This window comes from Heloderma suspectum, chromosome 2, assembly GCF_057233095.1.
Source record: "Heloderma suspectum isolate Gila_16-S chromosome 2, 16-S_ref, whole genome shotgun sequence".
Taxonomy (NCBI): Eukaryota; Metazoa; Chordata; class Lepidosauria; order Squamata; family Helodermatidae; genus Heloderma; species Heloderma suspectum.
The window spans coordinates 249,351,814-249,368,945 of record NC_139459.1 but is presented as its reverse complement, the minus strand read 5'-3'; the positions used below and the strand labels follow the sequence as shown (position 1 = coordinate 249,368,945).

At 46.9% G+C, this 17,132-nt stretch overlaps 1 long non-coding RNA gene across 1 annotated transcript in view; it reads left to right on the top strand.

The window, feature by feature from the left end:
- LOC146354371 (uncharacterized) overlaps positions 1-17,132 on the top strand; it is a 37,672-nt gene that overhangs the window by 12,377 nt on the left and 8,163 nt on the right. The window contains exon 2 of the long non-coding RNA XR_014787423.1: positions 16,574-16,837. This is a non-coding gene — a long non-coding RNA (uncharacterized LOC146354371). The remainder of the gene's footprint in view (positions 1-16,573; positions 16,838-17,132) is intronic.

The following is a 17,132-nucleotide window of genomic DNA, read 5'->3' as shown; positions in this document are numbered from 1 at the left end:
TCCCTTAAACCGGCTGCTATTGATGCTATTGATGGTTTTACCTCTCTGACCTCCACACATATTGTTACATGCTCCATATTACTCTGGAAAAAATAATATTGCCCCCATCTCACACAATTCTTGTAACTGTTAATTGAGATCATGTTCATTAAGTGGATTCAGCAGTCCAGAAATGCACAGTATAAACACTAAATATTATTATGTAGATATGTTTTTATTCTTCTGCGTGCTCTATCTACCAGTATATCACCCATCTTTCCTTATCTTCTAGTACTGAAAACCAAAACAATTGCCCCCACCACTGAATATTAAACCCCATCCATGGAATATTTTACAATTATAGCTAGGGTTGGCGGAGAATTTCTCCCCGAAACTTCGGGGGGCCGAGCGCCAACGTGTTCGGCCCCCCGAACAAGTTTCGGGGAGAAATCCTCCGAACCCCCCCGCCCCCCGCACCCCCCCCGGGACGGGACTTACCTTCGCCGAATGTCCCTCCCGGCGGCGGGTCCGGCTGGCGGTTCGGTGGGTGTTCGAGCGGGGCGGGAGCGGCAGCCAGTCTTTCGACCGGCTGCCGCCGCCGCTGCCATTGCAATAAAAGAAAAAAAAAACGCCCCCTGACAGGCTACGTAACGATTAACGTAGCCTATCACGGCAAGATTTGCAAAGTCAGCCGTGATAGGCTACGTCAATCGTCACGTAGCCTATCACGGGTGACTTAAAAAAAAAAAAATGTGTACAGATAATGGCGGCCCCCATAGGGAGCCGCCATTCCCGTTCCTTATTTGGTCGCTGTAGTCTATGTAAAGATTTACGTAGACTACGGCGAAAATAAGGGCAACACTATTTGCGTTGCCCTTATTTTCGCCGTAGTCTACGTAAACATTTACGTAGACTACAGCGACTAAATAAGGAACGCGAATGGCGGCTCCCTATGGGGGCCGCCATTAGCGTACGCTTTTTTTTTTTTAAAGTTACCCGTGATAGGCTACGTGACGATTAACGTAGCCTATCACGGCTGACTTTGCAGATCTAGCCATGATAGGCTACGTGAATCGTCACGTAGCCTATCAGGGGGCGTTTTTTTTAAAAAAAAACACCTTTCGCGTTCGCGGCCAGGCGAGGCGGGAAGCCTCCCCCCTGGCCTGAATTTTGGCCGGGGCGAGGCGGGAAGCCTCCCCCCCGGCCTGAACTTCGCGGGGGGAGCAGCGAAGCGCCTCCCCCCCACCGCGAACGTCCTTCGAGGACAGGTAAGGGACTTTCGTCCACCCCTAATTATAGCAGTAGCTGAAATGTTACTTTCTGTTAAAAAATCACATGGCCAGATCAGAACAATGGGCAAATAGTTGAAGAGTCAGATGCATGGAACAAAGAATTGAAGCAGTATTATTTCCTGGAATGAATTCTAAACACTGGATAGAATTAACTCAACTCAACCTCGTTGTGCTGTGGGGAAAACGGCAAACTAGATTTCATCTTGTAGCCACCTATTATTTGTCCTTTCTCTGTCCTCATTACATAGTGACAGAATGAGAGCTGACGTTTGACTGCAATGCTGCTGAAATCAGGCAAATCAAACTCTGCACTGAATTCAAAACAAGGAAATACATTTGGGGAGAAAAAAGGAAGTCAGGTCATCTGGATGACGATGAGGATGAGGATGATTTATACGACAAAAGCCTTCCAGTGCATCATATACAGGGAAACAGTAGAATTTTCCTAAGCTATAAGCTAGGGAAAAGTACATAAAGCAAAGATTTGGAGATCTAAGAGAGCAAGATGCTGACCCCTGATCTGATGAGCAGTGAAAAGGCTTCTGAGAAACTAAAAGGCTTCTGGATAAAACTGCTACGAGATCCAAAAATGTTCATATGCATTACAGCTTTTGTACTGGCCTGCTGTCAATGCCTCTCTCTCTCTCTCTCTCTCTCTCTCTCTCTCTCTCTCTCTCTCTCGCTTTTCATGGTGCAAAGCAAATGGCTACCTTCCTTTCCTCAGATGACACAGCCCTAGTTCATACAGTACCCAGGGCAGTAGTCTTCTTTGCATGGTTGAGGAGTGGGTGCACTCTCTCCCTCCTGCAATGCAGATCATTTAACGGATAAGTCAGTCTTTCCATGCCACTGCTTGTCAGTCATTCAAAGCATGGGGAGAAACTGGGCGCAAAGTTCCCTCTTCACAATCAGGTTTCTGTGTGGTGAAAAGGGGGTGGACCTATCCTTCCACCATGTAAAAAGTAACACACTGCCCATGTAATGTGTGTGGTTCAGGGCAAAAAACATGCCCACGTTCTCTAAGTAGCGATATATATTTTCATAGGCTGAGTGAAGGGAGGGAGAGAGTAGGGGGTTGCTCCAAACTCCCTGCAGTGTAGGCAGTGGGCAAACAATTACCCAGTAGACTGCTACCACCCCTTAACATCCACCTCAGCCTGAGCCAGGGGACTCTCAGACCTTACAGGACACTCTGGGGGCTTCAGAAATTAAGGGCCAAGCCCGCATCCTCTCTTTCAAGCTCTAGGCCTAAAACTGTAAACAGTACCAGACCAAGCAGAAAGGTTCTGAATGTAGTACTGAGGCTGACCTGGAAGAAGGCACGCAGAACTCTAAAGGTAGATAATAAGTTTATTTACATAGGGAAGGGAGAAAAGATTTTTTTAAAAGCCTACAGAAATCAAAGAAACCAGAAAAGAAAAGAAAAAAGAGAAACCCTTTGGAACAATGCTGCCGGCAAAAATAACAAAGCAATACTTAACCCTATCCTATGTGTTAAAGTAAGGGTCTTCCCAAGTCAGTATTCAAAAAGCTCACAGGCCCGAAAGCCAGTTAGCAATAGACAGATGAAGGCAAAGACCAAAATGAAAACTAAGGGCAACAATAGCCCCCTGACTTTATAGCCTCAGGCTCTTAACAGATGTAAGGTGAGATGCATTAGCTCAGGTCTGTCTGTCTGGTAGGGATGGCGGAGAATTTCTCCCCGAAACTTCGGGGGCCGAGCGCCAACGTGTTCGGCCCCCCGAACAAGTTTCGGTAAGAAATCCTCCGAACCCCCCCCCGCACCCCCCCCCGGGACGGGACTTACCTTCGCCGAATGTCCCTCCCGGCAGCGGGTCCAGCCGGCGGTTCGGCGGGTGTTCGAGCAGGGCGGGAGCGGCAGCCGGTCTTTCGACCGGCTGCCGCCGCCGCCATTGCAATAAAAGAAGAAAAAAAAAAGCCCCCTGATAGGCTACGTGACGATTAACGTAGCCTATCACGGCTAGATTTGCAAAGTCACCCGTGATAGGCTACGTGACGATTGACGTAGCCTATCATGGCTGACTTCGCAAATCTAGCCGTGATAGGCTACGTTAATTGTCACGTAGCCTATCAGGGGGCGTTTTTGTTTTTTTTAAAACTTTCGAGTTCGCGGCCGGGCGAGGCGGGAAGCCTCCTCCCCGGCCTGAATTTCAGCCGGGGCGAGGCGGGAAGCCTCCCCCCCGGCCTGAATTTCGGCCGGGGCGAGGCGGGAAGCCTCCCCCCCGGCCTGAACTTCGCGGGGGGAGCAGCGAAGCGCCTCCCCCCCACCGCAAACAAGCTTCGGAGAAAGGTAAGGGACTTTCGTCCACCCCTACTGTCTGGATAATTTCCACAGAAGCAAACCTCCTTAGCCAATCACTGGAGGGCTGAATAACTTCCTCAGCTTAAATGTTTTTGACCAAGCAATCGTGACTTTGCTACATGGTAATCGGTGCTTTCCATGCATGGTTGATAGGGCTTTGTCAGGAGGGACATTTTTGTGATTGATGAAGGACCTTCACAGTTACTATGAACACTATGGAGGCAGCGCTTGTTGAACATCCTACATGTATTATTCTTATATTGTTCTTAGTATGGTTGTTTTTGGCTTGCTGAGGCTGAGTGTGCCTCATATGCTGCCTAACATGTGCTGGTGAGCATTTCTACATGCGTGATTTATTGCACGGCTGTGACTGGCCACTCACAGAAGTTTGTGGGTCCTTTACATGACGTTCTCCTGCTCTTTCCCCCCTTTATCCTGCTTTCAGAAAGTTTGGAGATAAAGTGACAAGGGGCATTAATCCTTTCTATTGGCTGTGTGTAATGATGGCAACACGCTATTATCACAGTGCCATCTAGTGGCTGTAAAATGAAATGTATAGAAACATGTAGAACTTGCCGAGGAAGGACTTCCCTCGATTCAAAACCACGTGTCTGCCCCTGTAAAGGAGCTGGTCGCAATCCCGCAAAGAATCCAGAAGCAGAGAGTCCCAGCAAGGATACAGGATTTCAGCCTCATGAACCTCGATAGCAGCTGCAGCCACCTTAGCAGAACACAGGAACAGGGGGAGGATGTGATTTTACACATTTAAACTACGAATTAGGGATGTGAAAACCCGCCCCGGCCCAGGTTCTCCTGGCACCTGCCCAGCCCCTGCTCCCGCTCACCAGTCCCCAGACTGCGCTCAAACCCCTCCCATGCTCAGTGAGCAACCCACACTCACCCCAGTGGCCTCGCTGAGCTCTGCAAACACCATTTTTTTAAAAACGAAATAGTGATCACAAAAATGCGCATATATGCATATGCGCGGAATTGCACATTCTTGCAAAAATGCGCATTTTCTGGCTCATGCAAATATGCACATTCTCAAAAATGTGCATTTTCACATACACAAAAATGTGTATCCGCAAAATGCGCATTTTCACACGTACGCAAATATGCATGTTTTTGCAATTGCCACTTTATTGTCCAAAAATGGCCACTGCGGAGCTTGACAAGGTCACTGGGGTGAGTGCGGGCCACTCACCAAGCATGGGCAGGGGGCAAACGGGGGCAAGGGCTTGGTGAGCAGGGCTCAGGGGTATAGGCAAGGGGAGTTCTGCCGGATTCCCGGACAGAATCGGGTGCCCACACCATCCCTACTCCATCTTGATCAATCCATATGCCAAAATTGCCCTTTTATAACATATTTCATATGTAGTTACAACTGCCTGTCAAATTTATTGCTTTTTCCACATTCTTTAATACAGTTGCTTTGAATGGACAACCATATAGTCGTATGGGTTGTTATTTTTTGCATATTCCGAAAGAGCCTTCAAGTTACAATATCTGTACTGAACTGGCTGTTAGCCTTTTGATGTGCGTATTTACCATCTGGATTTGAAAAACAGACTTCAAAGATCCTATCCACATTTGCTGATTGCTACCCCTCTCCTAAAATACAATTTGCATCTAAGAAGATGATAAAATTTCAGGTTGTAAACAGGGATCATTGAAATGGTACATAAGGTGAAGATTCGTAAACGTCCCAATCATTCTGGGCTAAAACCATCTAATTTTCCTGAAAGGAGCTCCCAGAAGGCAAGCTGGAACGAAGGTTGAAATCTATTTTGCTGCCTGTGCTTGCAATTCATCAGAGAGGGAGAGCGCTGCAAATGATTGAACAATGAAAACCCAAGGGCTGTTCTCTGCACAAGAAGGCTTCTGTGTAATTAGGATGCACCCACACTGTCACTACGATGGTGCTGATTAGTGAGGGTGAGCGATGCATGGGAGAAGAGTCAATATTTGCTTAGAGGAAAATGCTTCAGTTTACTCATAGATCTAAATCTGCTTTTAGACCCACTGTTTTAAATAATATCCCACATTAACAGGAGTGGGAGAAACAGGACCCTTCTCACTGCAGTTAGGTCCCACTGCCCCAGTTATCTCTAGATCTAAGAGCACAGCAAGCCGTCATGTGTGGGTGCTGCTGCTGAAAGAAATCCGCCCTATGTCTCTCTTGCAGGAACGTCAAGTAAAACAAAGCATGCATCAGATTCAGAATGTCATTATCACCCTCCAGGCTTCCCCACCCCTGGTCCACTTCATTGGCTGCTATGCTTGTGGGGGTGAGATTGGAATACTCGGAACATGAAGATGTCCTGTCACCATTTGTTTTGTTGCAGTTTACTGGCAAGGAGAGAATGTAAAACAGGATGAAGGTTTTTGGTTTGAGCAGAAGCCTAACCACGCATCTCCAATAGTATCTAGCGCTAGTCTAAAGTAGAGCTGGAATCATTCCCCCCCAGCCCGCCTCAACAGCCACCCACATTGAACATTTGGCAAATCTCAAAACTGAGGCTGCAATCCTACACCCACTTACCTAAGAGTAAGCCCCCTTGATCTCAATGGGTCTTACGTCTGAGTAGACATATAAATGGGGAATATACCTACAGGACATGTTAAGGTTTTCTTCTTTAAAATCAATCTTTGTTGCCTTTTTATATGCAAGCTATATAATCATTAAAAAGCAATGTTTGTGAACTATAATAACTCAAAACAGGAACTTCTGCAAGAAAAGAAAACAAGAAAAAAGAAAACTTGGATATAATACTTTCATGAGCCCTATTGATCAAAGCCTCTTCATGGATCACTGCCTTGTTGTGGCGAAGGGGCTTGCGTAACTCAGTGAAGCCATAAGCTATGACGTGCAGGGCCACCCAAGATGGACAGGTCATGGTGGAGAGTTCTGACAAAATGTGGTCCACTGGAGAAGGAAATGGCAACCCACTCCAGTATTCTTGCCAAGAAAACCCCATGGAACGTAACACAAGGCTAAAAGATATGATATGACGCCGGAAGATGAGCCCCTCAGGTCGGAAGGTGTCCAATATACTACTGAGGAAGAACAGAGGATATTTCCAAGTAGCGCCAGAAAGAGTGAAGCGGCTGGGCCAAAGCCGAAAGGACACTCCACTGTGGATGTGTCTGGTGGTGAAAAGAAAATCCGATGCTGTAAAGAACAACATTGTTTAGAAACCTGGAATGTAAGATCAATGAATCAAGGAAAGCTGGAGGTAGGGATGGCGGAGAATTTCTCCCCGAAACTTCGGGGGGCCGAGCGCCAACGTGTTCGGCCCCCCGAACAAGTTTCGGGGAGAAATCCTCCGCCCCCCGCACACCCCCCCTGGGATGGGACTTACCTTCACTGAATGTCCCTCCCGGTGGCTGGTCCGGCTGGCGGTTCGGCGGGTGTTCGAGCGAGGCGGGAGCGGCAGCCAGTCTTTCGACCGGCTGCCGCCGCCGCCGCCATTGCAATGAAAGGAAAAAAAAAAAACGCCCCCTGATAGGCTACATGACGATTGACGTAGCCTATCACAGCTAGATTTGCAAAGTCAGCCGTGATAGGCTACGTGAATCGTCACATAGCCTATCACGGGTGACTTAAAAAAAAAAAAAAAGAGTGTACGGATAATGGCGGCCCCCATAGGGAGCCGCCATTCCCGTTCCTTATTTGGTCGCTGTAGTCTACGTAAATGTTTACGTAGACTACAGCGAAAATAAGGGCAATGCTATTTGCGTTGCCCTTATTTTCGCCGTAGTCTACGTAAACATTTACGTAGACTACAGCGACTAAATAAGGAACGTGAATGGCGGCTCCCTCTGGGGGCCGCCATTCGCGTACGCGCTTTTTTTTTTTTTTTAAGTCACCCGTGATAGGCTACGTGACGATTGACGTAGCCTATCACGGCTAGATCTGCAAAGTCACGTAGCCTATCAGGGCGCGTTTATTTTTTTTTTTTTTTTACTTTCGCATTCGCGGCCGGGTGAGGCGAGGCGCCTCCTCCCCGGCCTGAATTTTGGCCGGGCGAGGCGGGAAGCCTCCCCCCCGGCCTGAATTTCGGCCGGGCGAGGCGGGAACCCTCCACCCCGGCCTGAACTTCGCGGGGGGACCAGCGAAGCGCCTCCCCCCCACCGCGAACGGCCTTCGACGACAGGTAAGAGACTTTCGTCCACCCCTAGCTGGAGGTGGTCAAACATGAGATGGCAAGATTGAACATCGACATCTTGGGAATCGGCGAACTAAAATGGACAAGCATGGGCGAATTTAATTCAGGTGACCATCATATCTACTACTGTGGGCAAGAATCCCTTAGAAGAAATGGAGTAGCACTCATAGTCAACAAAAGGGTGGGAAAAGCAGTCCTGGGGTACAATCTCAAAAACGATAGAATGATTTCAGTACGAATCCAAGGCAAACCATTCAACATCACAGTAATTCAAGTCTACGCCCCAACCACTGAGGCTGAAGAAGCTGAGGTTGATGGGTTCTATGAAGACCTACAACACCTAGGGATGGCGGACAATTTCTCCCCGAAACTTCGGGGGGCCGAGCGCCAACGTGTTTGGCCCCCCGAACAAGTTTCGGGGAGAAATCCTCCGCCCCCCCCGCCCCCCCCCCCCGGGACAGGACTTACCTTCCCTGAATGTCCCTCCCGGCGGCGGGTCCGGCTGGCGGTTCGTCCGGTGTTCGAGCGGGGCGGGAGCGGCAGCCGGTCTTTCTACCGGCTGCCGCCCCCGCCATTGCAATGAAAGAAAAAAAAAACAACACGTCCCCTGATAGGCTACGTGACGATTCACGTAGCCTATCACGGCTAGATTTGCAAAGTCAGCCGTGATAGGCTACGTGAATCGTCACGTAGCCTGTCACGGGTGACTTTAAAAAAAAAAAAAAAGTGTGTACGGATAATGGCGGCCCCCATAGGGAGCCGCCATTCCCCTTCCTTATTTGGTCGCTGTAGTCTACGTCAATGTTTACATAGACTACGGCGAAAATAAGGGCAACGCTATTTGCATTGCCCTTATTTTCGCCGTAGTCTACGTAAACATTGACGTAGACTACAGCAACTAAATAAGGAACGCGAATGGCGGCTCCCTATGGGGGCCGCCATTCGCGTACGCGCTTTTTTTTTTTAAAGTCACCCGTGATAGGCTACGTGACGATTCACGTAGCCTATCATGGCTGACTTTCCAGATCTAGCCGTGATAGGCTACGTGAATCGTCACGTAGCCTATCAGGGGACGTGTTGTTGTTTTTTTTGTTACTTTCGTGTTCGCGGCCGGGCGAGGCCGGATGCCTCCTCCCCGTCCTGAATTTCGGCCGGGCGAGGCGGGAAGCCTCCCCCCCCGGCCTGAACTTCGCGGGGGGAGCAGCGATGCGCTCCCCCCCACCGCGAAAAAGCTGCGAGAAAAGGTAAGTGACTTTCGTTCACCCCTAACAACACCTAGAACTAACACCAAAAAAAGATGTCCTCTTCATCATAGGTAGGGATGTACGAAAGTCACTTACCTTTTCGCAGGGGTGCTTCGCGGTGGGGGGGAGGCGCTTCGCTTCTCGCCCCGAAGTTCAGGCGAGGGGGGGAGGCATCCCGCCTCGCCAGGCCAAAATTCAGGCCGGGGGGGGAGGCGCCCCGCCTCGCCCGGCCGAAATTCAGGCCGGGGAGAAGCTCCCCGTCTCCCCGGCCGCGAAACAAAAGGGTAAAAAAAACACAAAAAACCCTGTGATAGGCTACGTAATGATTAACGTAGCCTAATACGGCTAGATTTCCAAAGTCAGCCGTGATAGGCTATGTAAATCGTTACGTAGCCTATCACGGGTGACTTTGAAAAAAAAAAGCGCGTATGCAAATGGCGGCGCCCTATGGGCGCCACCATTTGCCTTCCTTATTTGTTCCCGGTAGTCTACGTAAAGATTTACGTAGGCTACGGTAGTCTACGTAAAGATTTACGGCGTAGTCTACGTAAATCTTTACGTAGACTACTGGGACCAAATAAGGAACACAAATGGCGGCGCCCATAGGGCGCCCCCATTTGCGTACACACTTTTTTTTTTTTCAAAGTCACCCGTGATAGGCTACGTAGCCGTGATAGGCTACATTAATCGTTACGTAGTCTATCATGGGGTTGTTGTTGTTTTTTACACTTTACTTTGTAATGGCGGTGGCGGCAGCCCATCGGAAGGCCGGCTGCCGCCCCCGCCCCTGACAAAAGGCCAATGAACCGCCGCCGGGACCCGCCGCCGGGAGGGACATTCACCAAAGGTAAGTCCCATCCCGGGGGGGCAGGGAGGCAGAGAATTTCACCGCCGATTTTGGGGGGCCGAATGTGTTGGCGCTCGGCCCCCCGAAGATTCGGGGAGAAATTCTCTGCCATCCCTAATCATAGGGGATTGGAATGCTAAAGTAGGAAGAAATAACTGGGATAACAGGCAAGCAAAATGAAGCAGGACAAAGGCTAATAGAGTTTTGCCAAGAGAACACGCTGCTCATAGCAAACACTCTTTTCCAACAGCACAAGAGGCGACTCTACACATGGACATCACCAGATGGTCAATATCTAAATCAGATTGATTGTGTACTTTGCAGCCAAAGATAGAGAAGCTCTATACAGTCAGTAAAAACAAGACCTGGAGCTGACTGTGCCTCAGATCATGAGCTGCTTCTTGCAAAATTTCGGCTTAAATTAGGGATGGGGGAGAATTTCTCTCCGAAACTTCGGAGGGCTGAGCGCCAACGCATTCGGTCCTCCGAAGGTTGTTTGGGGAGAACTTCTCCGCCCCCTGCCCCCCCCCCGGGATGGGACTTACCTTTCACGAATGTCCCTCCCGGCGGCGGGTCCCGGCGGTGGTTCGGCAGGTCTTCGTCAGGGGCGGGGGCAGCAGCCATTACAAGCAAAGTAAAAAAAAAAAAAAAAAGCGCGTACGGCTAATGTACGCGTAAAGATTTACGTAGACTACGTAGATTTACGTAGATTTACGTAAATCTTTACGTAAAGCGTAAAGATTTACGTAGACTACGGTGAAAATAAGGACAACGCAAATAGCGTTGCCCTTATTTTCGCCGTAGTCTACATTAATCTTTACGTAGACTACAGGGACAAAATAAGGAACGCGAATGGTGGCTCCCTATGGGGGCCGCCATTTGCGTACGCGCTTTTTTTTTTAAAGTCACCCGTGATAGGCCACGTGACGATTAACGTAGCCTATCATGGCTGACTTTGCAGATCTAGCCCTGATAGGCTACGTAAATCATCACGTAGCCTATCACGGTGGCGTTTTGTTTTTGTTTTACTTTTAATTTCGCAGCCGGGCGAGGCGAGGCGCCTCCTCCCCGGCCTGAATTTCGGCCGGGCGAGGCGGGGCGCCTCCCCCCCAGCCTGAATTTCGGCAGGGCGAGGAGGGAAGCCTCCCCCCCCGGCCTGAACTTTGGGGGGAGCAGCGAAGCGCCTCCCCCCCACCGCGAAGCAAGCTGCGAGACCAGGTAAGTGGCTTTCGTGCACCCCTAGCTTAAATTGAAGAACGTAGGGAAAACCACTAAACCATTCAGGTATGACCTAAATCATATCCCTTATGAATATACAGTGTAGGTGAGCAATAGATTTAAGGGATTAGACCTGATAGACAGAGTGCCTGAGGAACTATGAACGGAGGTCCGTAACATTGTTCAGGAGGCAGCATGAACAACCGATTGGTTCAAAATTGGGAAAGGAGTACGTCAAGGCTGCATATTGTTGCCCTGCTTATTTAACTTATATGCAGAGTACATCATGAGAAACGCCTGGTTGGATGAATCAGAGGTCGGAATTAAGATTGCCGGGAGAATTTTCAACAACCTCAGATACGCAGATGATGCCACCCTAGTGGCAGAAAGCGAAGAGGAACTAAAGAGCCTCTTGTTGAGGGTGAAAGAGGAGAGTGCAAAAGCTGGCTTGAAACTCAACATTAAAAAAACGAAGATCATGGCATCTGGCCCCATCACTTCCTGGCATATAGAAGGGGAAGAAATGGAAGCAGTGACAGATTTTGTTTTCTTGGGCTCCAAGATCACGGCAGACGGTGACTGTAGCCATGAAATTAAAAGACGCTTGCTCCTTGGGAGGAAAGCTATGGCAAACCTAGACAGCATAGTTAGAAGCAGAGACATCACCTTGCCGACAAAGGTCCGTCTAATCAAACCTATGGTTTTCCCAGTAGTAATGTATGGCTGTGAGAGCTGGACTATAAGGAAGGCTGAGCGCCGAAGAATTGATGCTTTCGAACTGTGGTGCTGGAGAAGACTCTTACGAGTCCCCTGGACTGCAAGGAGGTCAAATCAGTCCATCCTAAAGGAAATCAACCCTGAGTGCTCATTGGAAGGACAGATACTGAAGCTGAAGCTCCAATATTTTGGCCACCTAATGTGAAGAGAAAACTCCCTGGAAAAGACCCTGATGCTGGGAAAGACTGAAGGCAAACTCCCTGGAAAACTCCCTGGAAAACTCCCTGGAAAAGACCCTGATGCTGGGAAAGACTGAGGGCAAAAGGAGAAGGGGACGGCAGAGGATGAGATGGCTAGATAGCATCTCTGATGCAATGAATATGGACTTGAGCACACTCCGGGAGAGAGCGCAGGGACAGGAAGGCCTGGCGTGCTATGGTCCATGGGGTCACGAAGAGTCGGACACGACTGAATGACTGAACAACAACAAGGATTATTTATGGAAGTTAAAATGGGTGGGCTGCTGCATATAGGTAATATGCTTGCATATATGGCCACATCCTGCACCAGCTTCAGCTTCCTGATCAAGTGAATGAAGGGTTGCCCCACATGAAAGGCATTGCACTAAGTTAAATGCAAGGTTACCAATGCATGGACTACAGTAAACAGACGGTATTAAAGGGGGTCCTTATCTATCTATCTATCTATCTATCTATCTATCTATCTATCTATCTATCTATCTATCTATTTCTGTCCTCTTCCAAAGCCCAAAAGGCACCCAAAGTGGCTTACATAAAACTAGGGATGTACGGATTTTCTTAAATCCATTCCATTTGTCGTGTTGTCCTTTCATTGACGGAATCGGATTTTTTTTTTTTTACCAGAATGTCATTTTACTTGTGCTAATTTGCTAATGCAAATTAACTAATAGCTGCATCACTGCATCCTTGATCCCAGCACAACCCTAACCCTTATGATCTTCACTCCAACTACCTTCCACTGCCCAAAAGTATTTTGTTAGCTCAAAACCCTCTTCGCTTTCTCCCTTGCTGCTTCCTGCACTTGGAACTGCCTCCCAGAATGCTTGTCTGACAGTTCTTGCTTGACACCTCTTACTTCCTTCAAATACAAAGCAGGTGCATATGAAACAACAGAATATTGCTTCCCTGTTTCACCCTGTCTCCCCATCCCTCCCCTTCCTCTGTTGTTTCACTTGTGTCGAATTTTAGATTGCAAGCTCCTTGGGACAGGGATCTATCTTTTGTACTCAACAAGGCACCCTGCCTGCCCTGATGGTGCTAGGCTAGCTAAAAAAGAAATAATTCTGACCAGGTGTAAAGATGGAAAGAATGAACAATGGAAAGAATGAACAATTATCTTCCAAGAGATTTGTCTCATATTGCTGATATGAGTTCCATTGTATACCCTATGCAGTATGCACTGCAGAAAAATGGCCCAGTTTGGCTCAGATTGATTTGGAGGCTGGCTGTTTTGACTCGCTAGTAATCCTGAGTCGCATTTCAGAAACCGGAGGCTTCACGCCTCCTATTGACTATCATGGGAAATTTAAAAAAAAAACAAAACAGTGGTAACTTTTTTCTTCTTCTCTTGGTCAGAGGATGAAAGTCACAAACATAGTAGCCCCTCAGGAGATTATCATGCCTGCCATATATCAGAAAAGTAGCTGCAGGGTTTTTGTGTTACCCACTATTTATATTTTGATTTATTTTTTTTAAGGGAACTAGCTCTTCCATAAGGGGCCGCGGTGGCTTAGTGGTTAAGACGCTGAACTGCAGACTGGAAGGTCGGCAGGTCAGCAGTTCGAGACTCGAGTGCTGTGTGACGAAGTGAGCTCCCGTCTTCAGTCCCAGCTTCTGCCAACCTAGCAGTTCGAAAGCAAGAAATTGCAAGTAGATAAATAGGTACCGCCTCGGCGGGAAAGGTAACACCGTTCCGTGCACCTCGGTGTTCCGTCATGCCGGCCACATGACCACGGAAGCGTCTTCGGACAGCGCTGGCTCTTCGGCTTAGAAACGGGGATGAGCACCGCACCCTAGAGTCGGACACGACTGGTTGGGGACACCTTTACCTTTTTTAGCTCCTCCACATGGAGACCTGTTCTGGGGCTTCACTCTTCCAGGCCCACCCAGGTGCTAGAATTTTTAATTTCAAGGTTCCATAAGCAAGCTCACACCTTTCACATTGATGTTAACTTCCAGTGTGAACTGGGCACTGCGTGCAAACATCCAATTGCACAGGAGGCCTGGTATGTGGGGGAAGATTACACTAACTGGGTATGCCTCTAGGTTATTATGAGATGTTTACATGGAATGCTAGGGTTATGCTGGAGCCCGTGTGGTACAATGATTAAGACTGAGAAACCAGAGTCCAAATCACCCTTCTGTTGTTCTTTTCTCAGTTAATGGCAATTGATAGACCTATCGTCCATGATTTAAGGTGCAATCCAATACACACTTACCTAGGCATTAGTCCCAATGAACTTAATGAGACTTACTTCTGGGTAGACATGCATTACTATTATACTGCAGACCTGGTAAATTTCTGTCCATAAAATTCCCTTTTGTAAAGATAACTATTTTATTGTATCCTTTACATTAAAATCTAAGGTTCATCAATTGTTGCTATATCATCATCATCTTTTAAAGTGCCCAAAATATACAGGTCTCTGATCCAAAAGTTAAGCTTGGTGAAAATTGCGGTCAAAACCTAGCCATCGTTTTACTTGAGAAACATACCAGATGTACAGAGCTAGGCTAATGACAAAGGAACTTAGAAGTGTCTTTGTTCTTCTGAACCCAAAGAAACTGAAAAGCCGTCTGTTTCCCCCTCTTTTTCTATTCTTGAATAATTTCCTTTCTCAGATCATAAAATGTACTTCAAAAAAGAAACATTTTTGTTATAAATTACTTGAATAGCTAAAAGAGTTCTGAGAATTCAGTGTAGTATTTTAAAAATGTTCTTCATTGATTCTCATTTTAATGTGAACTTACATAATTTCACACTTTCGGACCAATATGTTAATCAAAACACAGTTACAAAACAGAATTTGCACTTCTCCAAATTATTCTGTGAAGTTCTCCAATCAGAAAATGTCTACAAAAGTGCATATATTATGGGAAAGTGCTCACAAAAATACATTTATTCATGAAAACAACATTAAAATGCATTATATTAGGAAAATGGCTTGCAAATGTGTATACTAGGCAAAGCTGCATACAAAAATGAATGTATTAGAAAAAATGCACACAAAAATGCACCTGAAATTTCATGCAAACTTTAAAAAAAGAATCTCAAAGTTTGGGACAAACCAAACTTAAGATTGGAAAAATTCTCAAAGTTCAGAATGAACTGAACTTAGGGCTGGAAAAATGAGGAACTAAGAGAAACCAAAATATACAGATTTGTTCATTCCTAATTGTGAGTCTGAACTGTCTTTAGTTTCAACAATATGCATGTCGTGGTGGGGAGGGTTAAGAGTTTCTGTAGGCAGGAAAGAGCAACATCAGCAAGTTTGCTTTGTTTGCTTTGTAAACCTACTAAGTTTCAGGTGTTTTGTAGAAATACTGCCTTTCTTGAACAGTTGAGAGAACAAAGAACCTCACTGTGTTTTTTTTTAAGGCAGTTGGATAAATTTCTGAAGGATATATTGGAATTTCTGGCACTACACTAGCGGCTGACGAAAAAAGTTCCCACCTAAAAATCTGACTTTTCCAATACGTTGAGCACCAAGGACTGATGATATCTATTTATCTGGATTTTTTTAGCCCACCCTTCCTCCAAAGAGCTCAGGGAAATCCAGTGCATGTTGTGACTGAGCAGGGATTTGAAACCAGGCTATCCCCAGGCTAATTCCAACACTCTAAACTTGTGGTACTCCACCTCAGCATGGGCAGTGGTCGGGGATGATGGCACTTATAGACCAACGACGTCTGGGGAACCAAGGTTGGGAACCACTGCTCTAATCACTACACTTCACTTGTTTTGCACTTCTATAAAACAGCCTTAAGGAAACCTTAGTCCAGAGGTTTTTAGTCCTGTTCAGGATTGGACTGATCAGATCTAATTATACTGGAAGGCAATAGGAATATTTGCCAAGTCAACTATGGATGAAGACACTTGGGCGAGGTGATTGCCTCTCCACCTTTTCCCCACTGCTACCTTCCAAATGCCATTTGTGAAGCATTCATTTGCAGCTTGTAACTCTAATAGCCTTCATATCTTAAGGAAAACTGCACATGCTGTGTGGGTCTGAGATGCTCTTAATATTTTGAGATGGTTCAAAAGCCAATGAGATGAGTCCAGACTCAGCGTATTCACCTGTTTCAAATAGTGAAACACAAGGCAGTAATCCTCTTTACAAACAAACAAACAAATAACATATTGTAGCTGTTGCAATGTTGAAGTTATTGTTGAAGATACACACACACACACACACACACATTCTCAAATGATGACCAGGTATTTTAAGAACAAAGAGTAAAATATCAAAAACAAAGCATGTCAGATGGGGATGGGGTGATGAAAGAGGAGTATGGTACTTCTGCTTTTGTTTTAGTGTTTTCAAAGGATTTCTACTTCAATCCCCATTCACCTATCTACTTTCACTAATTTTTTATTGAAAAACAAATCAGATCCAAAGCCCAAAGTAAGAAAAACTTTTATCCCATAAATAAAAGGTAGCAGCAATTCTAATTCTTCTTTATAAAAGATTATTCAGCATTCTTCGGGTTGTACCACTAAACAAAGTCTCTATTGATTTGAAGAGCCACTTCCATCTTTGGAAAGGGGAAGGAAGGAAGAAAGGAAGGAAGGAAGGAAGGAAGGAAGGAAGGAAGGAAGGAAGGAAAAGCCACCATGTGCAGGGAAGATGAGGATACATCCAAACTGAAACATGCCCTCACACAACTGCCACCCCGTGCCTAGGATCGCACAACTCTATCCACTTGAAGGGAGGATTTGTGGTCTTTTCAGGAGCTGCTGGAGCTCAAACTGGGAGCCTTTGTGTTTGCACATGGCAACCCCATATGGTAAGCTACTGAACTGCAAATTTCAGCATTGACCTAGGCAGTTCAAAATCCTCAGACCTGTCCCCACCTACCCAGGCTAGCCATTGGGCCCTCCTGGGCAGAAAGGATAGTAAGAAGGGTCCCTGTTCCAGCTGAGCTTGCTTGAGCAACAAGGTCCTCTTGAGCTCTGCCCTATAGCCTTTGGTCTTGATTTGTTCTTTGGGCCTGTCTCCTGGTTTGGTCCTCTATCCTGACTTTGTGGTTCTGACATCTAACTTGCTACTTGGTCTTGCTTCCTGGTTTGTGCCATAGTCCT